The sequence below is a fragment of the Lactuca saligna genome, chromosome 3, assembly GCF_052625555.1.
Source record: "Lactuca saligna cultivar CGN05327 chromosome 3, ASM5262555v1, whole genome shotgun sequence".
Taxonomy (NCBI): Eukaryota; Viridiplantae; Streptophyta; class Magnoliopsida; order Asterales; family Asteraceae; genus Lactuca; species Lactuca saligna.
This window is the reverse complement of record NC_136419.1, coordinates 204,199,253-204,209,738: the sequence shown is the minus strand read 5'-3', so window position 1 is coordinate 204,209,738 and position 10,486 is coordinate 204,199,253.

Below are 10,486 nucleotides of genomic sequence, written 5' to 3'. Positions count from 1 at the left end.
GGCCGATCTTAGTTGGTTGATTATTGATTTTGAATTTGAAATTGATAATCGATTTGGATAGAAGAGTTGGAATCGATGGCCAGTTTGTGATGACGACTCGCTGTTGATGAAAGATTGCGAAAGTTTGAATCTGGATTTTGGTTTTGATAAGACGATTTGGTTTTGATTTTGGATTCACAATCGATGGGTGATGATAGAATGAACGAAAAATGATCGACTATGTTTTGTTGTGAATGAATGATTGAAGACTTCGCATGATTGGAGTCGATGATTTGTTAAAGCAAACTGTTAATTTTGATTTAAGGGGTTGAGTCGATGATCTGTATGTTGTATGTGTGTTCGTTCGCGTCCAAAGGAAATCAATTTGGGAGTCAAGAACGGTTCGCATATGAGATCAAAGTTGAGTTCGCATTTGGGTTTCAAACATGAGTTCGCGTTTGAATCTCAGTATCAATTTCGCATTTGGTTAGATGGATTAAAATGCGAAGGTGATTAATGCGAAGGGATGCGAAGAGTGTAAGAATGAATATGTGAAGCATGTGAAAGCTTTTACAGTAAAATGCGAATTGGGGAAGAAAGCCAAGAGTTTCGCATTTGGTCCCTGCTCTTTTCAAGAAATAACACAAGTAGCCCATCCTCGCAAGTTTGAAGAACATGCAGAAATTGTCAAAACGAGTACCTGTAGTTTCGCATTTTTGACAGTTTATACCCAACTTCGCAAATGGGGTCATAAAATGCTGAAATTGCATTTGGGTTTCAAACATGAGTTCGCGTTTGAATCTCAGTATCAATTTCGCATTTGGTTAGATTTATTAAAATGCGAATGTGATTAATGCGAAGGGATGCGAAGAGTGTAAGAATGAATATGTGAAGCATGTGAAAGCTTTTACAGTAAAATGCGAATTGGGGAAGAAAGCCAAGAGTTTCGCATTTGGTCCCTGCTCTTTTCAAGAAATAACACAAGTAGCCCAACTTCGCAAGTTTGAAGAACATGCAGAAATTGTCAAAACGAGTACCTGTAGTTTCGCATTTTTGACAGTTTATACCCAACTTCGCAAATGGGGTCATAAAATGCTGAAATTGCAGAATTTTCAAATCTGGTCCCTGCAGTTTGTGCGAATTTACACATTTTACCCAGTTTCGCAAATGGGGGTGTGTTTCGCATATTTGACTGTTTTTGGCGCAACGGGTCACTGCAGAATTTTGAAATTGACAATTTCTACCCATTTTTGAGAAATTTTGTCAAAGGCGATCCGTGAACGGCAATAAAAATTGATTATTTTTTGGGTTTTCCGGATTGAAGCACAAAGTTTATGCCACATGTTAAGGGGGAGTTTTAACATGAAAAATTCTGAATAGAGCACGTTCTTTTTCCTTTGGTGTTGTATAATCAAATTTCGATTATAAAAAGGGGCAGAAGTTTTATATGGAAATTCGAACTTGAATTTTTCATATTACGCGGATTTGAAGACTGAAGTGATCTTGGAATTTTGAACCTACGAGTTGATGCAACTGGAAGTTCGGAAGTGATGTATTTGAAATGGGTTTGGAATTATTGAAGATTTTTGGGGTGTGTTTTTATGCGCAACTTTTGGGTGATTATTTGGAATTAATCATTTGTTGCTGCTCGGATTGTATGGTCTCACATCCTAGAGCCCAAATTGAAGAGTCATGGAAGAATTGAAGATTGAAGTTAGTTTCGACATGTGTCACCTTTGAGGCTCGAACCGCGTAGTGCTTGATTTTGGAAGATTTGAAGTGGGTCATTCATTCCTAACTTTGAGGGGGAGAATGTTGGGGTGCAAAGTTATTCATTCATGATTTTGTAAATGTTTGACTTTTGTAAAACCCACTTGCATGTGGTGCTTTAGCCTTTAGACCCATTTGTTAGTTAGAGTGAGAGAGTGAGATGTAAACACCTCTATAAATAGTGGGTTCATACCACTTGTAGAGGTGTGCTTGAGAGATGTAAAAGTGAGTGTGTAAGTTTGTGTTAATTATGTAGTCTAGATCTAGATCCTTTTTGTAAACACCATATACATTCAATATATCTCTTAAACACCCAAATCACCATGTTTAATTGTTTAAGCTTTAATTCCGCATGTCAAACCATGTTCTTTGTAACTACATTATATCCAAAAAGTAAGATGCAATCAATGTCTCTAAAAATCTCAAAAACCATTGGCCAAAGATCAAAAATAAATTATTCAATCCATAACTAAAATTTTGTATACAAAATATGAACTACAAAAGTTATTTTGGGGATTTTTACCGTACACACTTTTTCTTCTTTGGTCGTCTCATTTGTCAAAAATTTAAATTTTTCTCAAATCCTCGGTTTGAGTTCAGTTACGCCCGAAGGTGTACCCGAATCCCTCAAACCTAGGCTCTGATACCAACTTGTAATGTCATAAAATTTCCAACCAAAATTTTTTGTTTTTACAACCATCAAAACATGAGTAGTAAGTTTAAATTCCAAAGTAACAATGTAGTCACAACCGATTACATAACAAAAGATAAAATAGTTTTCCCCGAGTGTGTGTACGGTCACGCTGGCACCTTCCCACGGTCCTCACTCGTACCTGAAACACATAATACAACAACTGTAAGCATAAAGTTTAGTGAGTTCCCAAAATACAACATACGCACATACGCCTTTCCAGGCCTTGACCTTCCGGTCCATGTGTCTCAGGGGACTTCCGTCCCGACTGGGTAAACCTTCCGGTCCTACCCACGTCCACCCTTACAGTCCATATGACCACGCCTTCTGGCCCATATCAAACATATCATACATGACACATATAGCAAATAACTTAACACACATAAGGCATATATTTCATATCAGATTCGACCTTCCGGTCACATAGTCAAAACCCTTCCGGGTACAGTATAGTGAGAAGACTCACCTCGTATGCCTCGCTAAGTCGCTAATCGTGAATGCTAGAATCACTCGGGCTCGAACCCTCGAGCTGCAATCCTCCTATAATATTACAAATCGATAATTATTACTTGTACCACTAAGGTGGACCATCCATATCAAGTCAACACAGGTTGACTTGGTCAGCAGTCTTTAGGCAATTTGGACCAGACTCGACGAGTCCACAGTAGCGACTCGGCGAGTCTACGCGTTTTTACTAACTCTCAAGAATTTTCCCTTTGACTCGTCGAGTACTCCCCCGACTCGACGAGCTCCACCTGGGCCTGAATCACAGGGCCACCGCGACTCAACTCGCCGAGTCGAAGGTCGACTCGGCGAGTCCCAACCTGACTCGGTCCACCTGTCAAAACCTTTCCAACTCTCTGCGACTCACTGAGTCGCCCACAACTCGGTCCGGACTACACACAGGATGGTCTCAAGGACAATCTTCAAGCGACTCGTCGAGTCTGTTCTTCAGACTCGGTGAGTCCATGCCATGCACCAGCTAAAACTGGCTTTTGCGGTCAGATTCGTTCCATACATACATAGATCTGGCCTTCCCAAGCTTATTTGTCACGTAAAGTCTCAGTCTTGGATGCCATGCAATGCATACAAGGCTTATTTTGAAGAAACAACCACTTATTTGGCAAGTTTAGCTTCTAACTCAAAAGAATGGACATAAAGCTTGTCATGAGGGGTCTCCTGGAGCTGCTTAAGTCCAGATCTAGGTTCCATGTCTCCATGGGACCTCTCATACTTCTTATTCAAGCCAAGAAATGCAAGAAGAAACCCTAGATTTGGCCCATCAATACAAAACACGAAGATTGGCTCAGAAAATTACCTCAAGAAGACCCCCTTGATGAAATAGCAACAGATCTAAGCTCCCCAACACCTCAAGCTTGCTCCTCTCCCTCCTTTCCTTGCAATATCACACAAGATGATGAACAAAAGGCCTTCAAACACACTCACAAGGGCTTACAGACGTATGGAGGCTCTTAGGGTTCAAGGTGGCCGCATATGAGGGCCATAAGGTCCTTTAAATAGGGCTTAGGACCGGGAAATCAGGGTTTCATCAAACAACGCGGACTCGCCGAGTCCATCCCTTGGACTCGCTGAGTCCGGATGCGAACCCCCACTCAAAAACGCGACCCGACTCGGCGAGTCGACTACCAACTCGCCGAGTCCCCTCACAGAATGATAAAAATATATGAAATGGAGATACCTAGGGATTCGGGATGTTACAAAAAAAAACCCTTCGAGTCAAGGCTCAGTTTAGCAAGTTGAGTGGGGACTCAATGAGTTGGACAGGTCAGAACTCGGAAATCAGTGAACTCGGCGAGTCAGTAGTCTGACTCGGCGAGTAGGGTCAACATGAAAGGTTGACTTTGGCCAGGACTTTGACTTTGTTCAGAGTTGAGTTAGTTGACTGTTAGAGGTCTATCAGGCTAAGTGCGGCTTTGTTATTGGTAGCTAGGAGAGTTAGAGGAGCAGCGGTTCAGGCGGTGGTTGGTTAGCAGTCCGAGGGTTACCACCAGAATTCAGCAGTTCAGGTGAGTTTCCTTCCAGTAGGAACGGGTCTATGGCCATAATGCCGGCCCGTTCAGTTAGCAGTAGTTTCCCGGACTTCGGTCCGATGCAGTAGTTAGTATGTTTGATGCCTTCGTGGCTCAGACAGGATTTAGGTGTTATGTGTTATGTGTTATGTGTTCCGGGCTACTGCCCGATGTAGTATGCAGTATACGTGTTCATGCTAGTTGATATGTTATGTTATGTTATGTTCAGTCAGTTTTCAGACTTCGGTCCGATGCAGGGCAAGGCCCCAGTTAGTCCAGACTTCGGTCTGATGCAGGGGACAAGGTCCCAGTCAGTTAGTCCGGACTTCGGTTCGATGCAGGGGACAAGGTCCCAGTCAGTTTCCGGACTTCGGTCCGATGCAGGGGGTAAGGCCACAGTTAGTCCGGACCTCGGTCCGATGCAGTGGGCAAGGCCCAGTATGTGCTTTATATGTTATTGTATGGTATGTGGTAGTTTGGGGGAGCTCACTAAGCTTCGTGCTTACAGTTTCAGTTTTTGGTTTCAGGTACTCAGTTTTCAAAAGAGGAGCTCGGGAAGATTGCAGTGCACACACCATAGTCAGCTAGCCTGGGATGTTCTACTCTGATAATAAGTTGTAATTCGAATTAATGCTACGAAATTATGTTATGATTTATGTTACGGTTTTTATGAATATGGTTTTTAGTAATGTTTTAAAAAGAAAATTTTAGTTGTGAGTTTTGGGATGTTACATAACCCAATTTCTTCAATTCTTTTACTAAAAATGCAAACACCTTTCGATAGACCTTTTTCAAAAACAAAACATTCATTAGTAAACTAACTGAACCAACGGATTATCATTTCATGATTATAAATCAAACCCATATTCCCAAATTCGTTCAACTCTTTATTAAAAAAAAGTTAAGTATTTCATTCCAAATCAAAATTATAAAGTACCAAGTTATCCTTTCTAATTTAATATATTTTTACTGGTTTCAGGTACTCAGTTTTCAAAAGAGGAGTTCGGGAAGATTGCAGTGCACACACCATAGTCAGCTAGCCTGGGATGTTCTACTCTGATAATAAGTTGTAATTCGAATTAATGCTACGAAATTATGTTATGATTTATGTTACGGTTTTTATGAATATGGTTTTTAGTAATGTTTTAAAAAGAAAATTTTAGTTGTGATTTTTGGGATGTTACATAACCCAATTTCATCAATTCTTTTACTAAAAATGCAAACACTTTTCGATAGACCTTTTTCAAAAACAAAACATTCATTAGTAAACTAACTGAACAAACGGATTATCATTTCATGATTATAAATCAAACCCTTATTCCCAAATTCGTTCAACTCTTTATTAAAAAAAAGTTAAGTATTTCATTCCAAATCAAAATTATAAAGTACCAAGTTATCCTTTCTAATTTAATATATTTAAAACTTTAATATGTTTTTTGGATAACTTTATGACTTCTTAATTTATAATTTTTTATAATTTTTAGTAATTACTATATGAAATGGATTTACCATATATCTTCAATTTTGAGCCCAATTAATAAAAGAACTTCATTGTTGAGATATTATGTATAACTAATCTGTCAATGTACAAATAATGTGTCAATTTGAAGTAATCCAAAATAGGTTATTTTGGATTCATTGAGAAAATTTTTTTTTTTGTTTGAAATTTATGAAATCAGATAGGTTTAGTTTTTATATAGAAATAAAATTACAGAAAAATATTCCTATAGAAACATCCAATATGTTTTTAAAAAAATTACAAAGATGACTCATGCCTAATAAAAAAATTTACAGATTACCACTGTAACACCCTAATAATTTGAATCTAATATATATAAAAACGTTAGATATATTTTATAAGATAAAATAGAAAATGTTTTAAACAAATATATTTTCAAGGATTTTTGTTTAACACAATGTTAAATCATTTCTAAACAAATACATTTTTAACCAAACAACAAATAAAACATAGCATGGTCTCAAGTTCGGTGGTACAATGGCACTATGACCCATTGCTGTCATTTTTTTCTTGATTACCAAGTTAAAAGACTTTTTACAATCTAAAGTCTTATGATGTGAGAAATGTACAAAATCATATGAGATTGCTTCATTTTTGTTAATACCCGAGAAGTTAAAGCAAAAATGTACCACATACTATAGACCCTACACCCATAAAACTCCCCTAGCTATTATGCACATACATTTCATAGTATTCAAATCTTTTATATTTATTTCAACTAAAATCCTTCTATCTTCTATTTCTTTAACATATGTATTGAAATATAACATTAAAAAACTTTAAATAGTAGCGATATTTTTCAAATAGGGGTTGTCTGACTCATCAAAATCCGAACACGCAGTTAAACAAATTTTTTTATAAAATGTTAACAACCAACAGTTTATATGTAGTGACAAAGAACATGGTTTGACATGCGGAATTAAAACTTACACAATTGAACATGGTGATTTGGGTGTTTAAGAGATATATTGAATGTATATGGTGTTTACAAAAAGGATCTAGATCTAGACTATATAATTAACACACACTTACACACTCACTTTTACATCTCACAAGCACCCAAATCACCATGTTCAATTGTGTAAGCTTTAATTCCGCACGTCAAACCATGTTCTTTGTCACTACAATTGGTATCAGAGCGGGTCTTCAAGATCAAGGTGATTTTTGAAGAACGATTCTCGGTTTGGCAATTTTTGTCACAATTTGATCAATTTTGGTGTCTCTCTATGATCTCTCGTAATTTTTGATTCGTGCTTTGCGTTCTTGATTATTGATCGTTTGATTCGTTGGATCTAAATTTTTTTAAAAAAAACCCATTGATGATCCAATAATTTTTTTTTAAGATCAAAGCCAACCAAAAACAGAATCAGTTACTGTTCATTTAATTCTTTCTAAGCCCAATTCACACATATGGATATTTCATCTTAGCCCAAATTCGTGAATCAAGTACTGTTACCGATTCTTATTCAATTCTTTCTTCTATCAACGTTATCTTCTCATTAAATATCATCGATGTTAAACTTTCTCATAAAATCAAAATTGAAACTGGATATTATTTGATTACTGGAAGATGACCTTAGATTTGATCACAAAATCGGATTTGATTACAGTCTGGGGTCGAATTGATCTATTATTGTTCACATCGGAATCGACTTTGGTTAAGTCGATTGATTATTGGATTCTAAATCTTTGATTGGATGATATGTTTGAGTCGAATGGTTCTTGTTTGAGTCGACTTCAAATTTTGAGTCTAAATCCAAAGCATCTTGGATTTGATTTCTATGGAGTATTGGGATTGAACGCATCTGATTAGAATTCAATACGTTTGATGATACTTCGTTGATTTTGATTTTGTTTTGTATGATTGAAGTCGATTTCGAGTATGTGTGATGTTTCTTATTCGTAATCTGAAAGTATATTTTGGAATCTGGGATTTGAAGTCAAAGTTTGATTTATTGGAATCGAACTCAATTTGAATGATAACAGAAGATTTCAAAACTTTATATTCGATTTGATGAATTGATGAAGGCTTGATAAAAGAATCGATGTTTTGAAGTCTGGGACAGGCCGATCTTAGTTGGTTGATTATTGATTTTGAATTTGAAATTGATAATCGATTTGGATAGAAGAGTTGGAATCGATGGCCAGTTTGTGATGACGACTCGCTGTTGATGAAAGATTGCGAAAGTTTGAATCTGGATTTTGGTTTTGATAAGACGATTTGGTTTTGATTTTGGATTCACAATCGATGGATGATGATAGAATGAACGAAAAATGATCGACTATGTTTTGTTGTGAATGAATGATTGAAGACTTCGCATGATTGGAGTCGATGATTTGTTAAAGCAAACTGTTAATTTTGATTTAAGGGGTTGAGTCGATGATCTGTATGTTGTATGTGTGTTCGTTCGCGTCCAAAGGAAATCAATTTGGGAGTCAAGAACGGTTCGCATATGAGATCAAAGTTGAGTTCGCATTTGGGTTTCAAACATGAGTTCGCGTTTGAATCTCAGTATCAATTTCGCATTTGGTTAGATTTATTAAAATGCGAATGTGATTAATGCGAAGGGATGCGAAGAGTGTAAGAATGAATATGTGAAGCATGTGAAAGCTTTTACAGTAAAATGCGAATTGGGGAAGAAAGCCAAGAGTTTCGCATTTGGTCCCTGCTCTTTTCAAGAAATAACACAAGTAGCCCAACTTCGCAAGTTTGAAGAACATGCAGAAATTGTCAAAACGAGTACCTGTAGTTTCGCATTTTTGACAGTTTATACCCAACTTCGCAAATGGGGTCATAAAATGCTGAAATTGCAGAATTTTCAAATCTGGTCCCTGCAGTTTGTGCGAATTTACACATTTTACCCAGTTTCGCAAATGGGGGTGTGTTTCGCATATTTGACTGTTTTTGGCGCAACGGGTCACTGCAGAATTTTGAAATTGACAATTTCTACCCATTTTTGAGAAATTTTGTCAAAGGCGATCCGTGAACGGCAATAAAAATTGATTATTTTTTGGGTTTTCCGGATTGAAGCACAAAGTTTATGCCACATGTTAAGGGGGAGTTTTAACATGAAAAATTCTGAATAGAGCACGTTCTTTTTCCTTTGGTGTTGTATAATCAAATTTCGATTATAAAAAGGGGCAGAAGTTTTATATGGAAATTCGAACTTGAATTTTTCATATTACGCGGATTTGAAGACCGAAGTGATCTTGGAATTTTGAACCTACGAGTTGATGCAACTGGAAGTTCGGAAGTGATGTATTTGAAATGGGTTTGGAATTATTGAAGATTTTTGGGGTGTGTTTTTATGCGCAACTTTTGGGTGATTATTTGGAATTAATCATTTGTTGCTGCTCGGATTGTATGGTCTCACATCCTAGAGCCCAAATTGAAGAGTCATGGAAGAATTGAAGATTGAAGTTAGTTTCGACATGTGTCACCTTTGAGGCTCGAACCGCGTAGTGCTTGATTTTGGAAGATTTGAAGTGGGTCATTCATTCCTAACTTTGAGGGGGAGAATGTTGGGGTGCAAAGTTATTCATTCATGATTTTGTAAATGTTTGACTTTTGTAAAACCCACTTGCATGTGGTGCTTTAGCCTTTAGACCCATTTGTTAGTTAGAGTGAGAGAGTGAGATGTAAACACCTCTATAAATAGTGGGTTCATACCACTTGTAGAGGTGTGCTTGAGAGATGTAAAAGTGAGTGTGTAAGTGTGTGTTAATTATGTAGTCTAGATCTAGATCCTTTTTGTAAACACCATATACATTCAATATATCTCTTAAACACCCAAATCACCATGTTTAATTGTTTAAGCTTTAATTCCGCATGTCAAACCATGTTCTTTGTAACTACATTATATCCAAAAAGTAAGATGCAATCAATGTCTCTAAAAATCTCAAAAACCATTGGCCAAAGATCAAAAATAAATTATTCAATCCATAACTAAAATTTTGTATACAAAATATGAACTACAAAAGTTATTTTGGGGATTTTTACCGTACACACTTTTCTTCTTTGGTCGTCTCATTTGTCAAATATTTAAATTTTTCTCAAATCCTCGGTTTGAGTTCAGTTACGCCCGAAGGTGTACCCGAATCCCTCAAACCTAGGCTCTGATACCAACTTGTAATGTCATAAAATTTCCATCCAAAAATTTTCGTTTTTACAACCATCAAAACATGAGTAGTAAGTTTAAATTCCAAAGTAACAATGTAGTCACAACCGATTACATAACAAAAGATAAAATAGTTTTCCCCGAGTGTGTGTACGGTCACGCTGGCGCCTTCCCACGGTCCTCACTCGTACCTGAAACACATAATACAACAACTGTAAGCATAAAGTTTAGTGAGTTCCCAAAATACAACATACGCACATACGCCTTTCCAGGCCTTGACCTTCCGGTCCATGTGTCTTAGGGGACTTCCGTCCCGACTGGGTAAACCTTCCGGTCCTACCCACGTCCACCCTTACAGTCCATATGACCACGCCTTCCG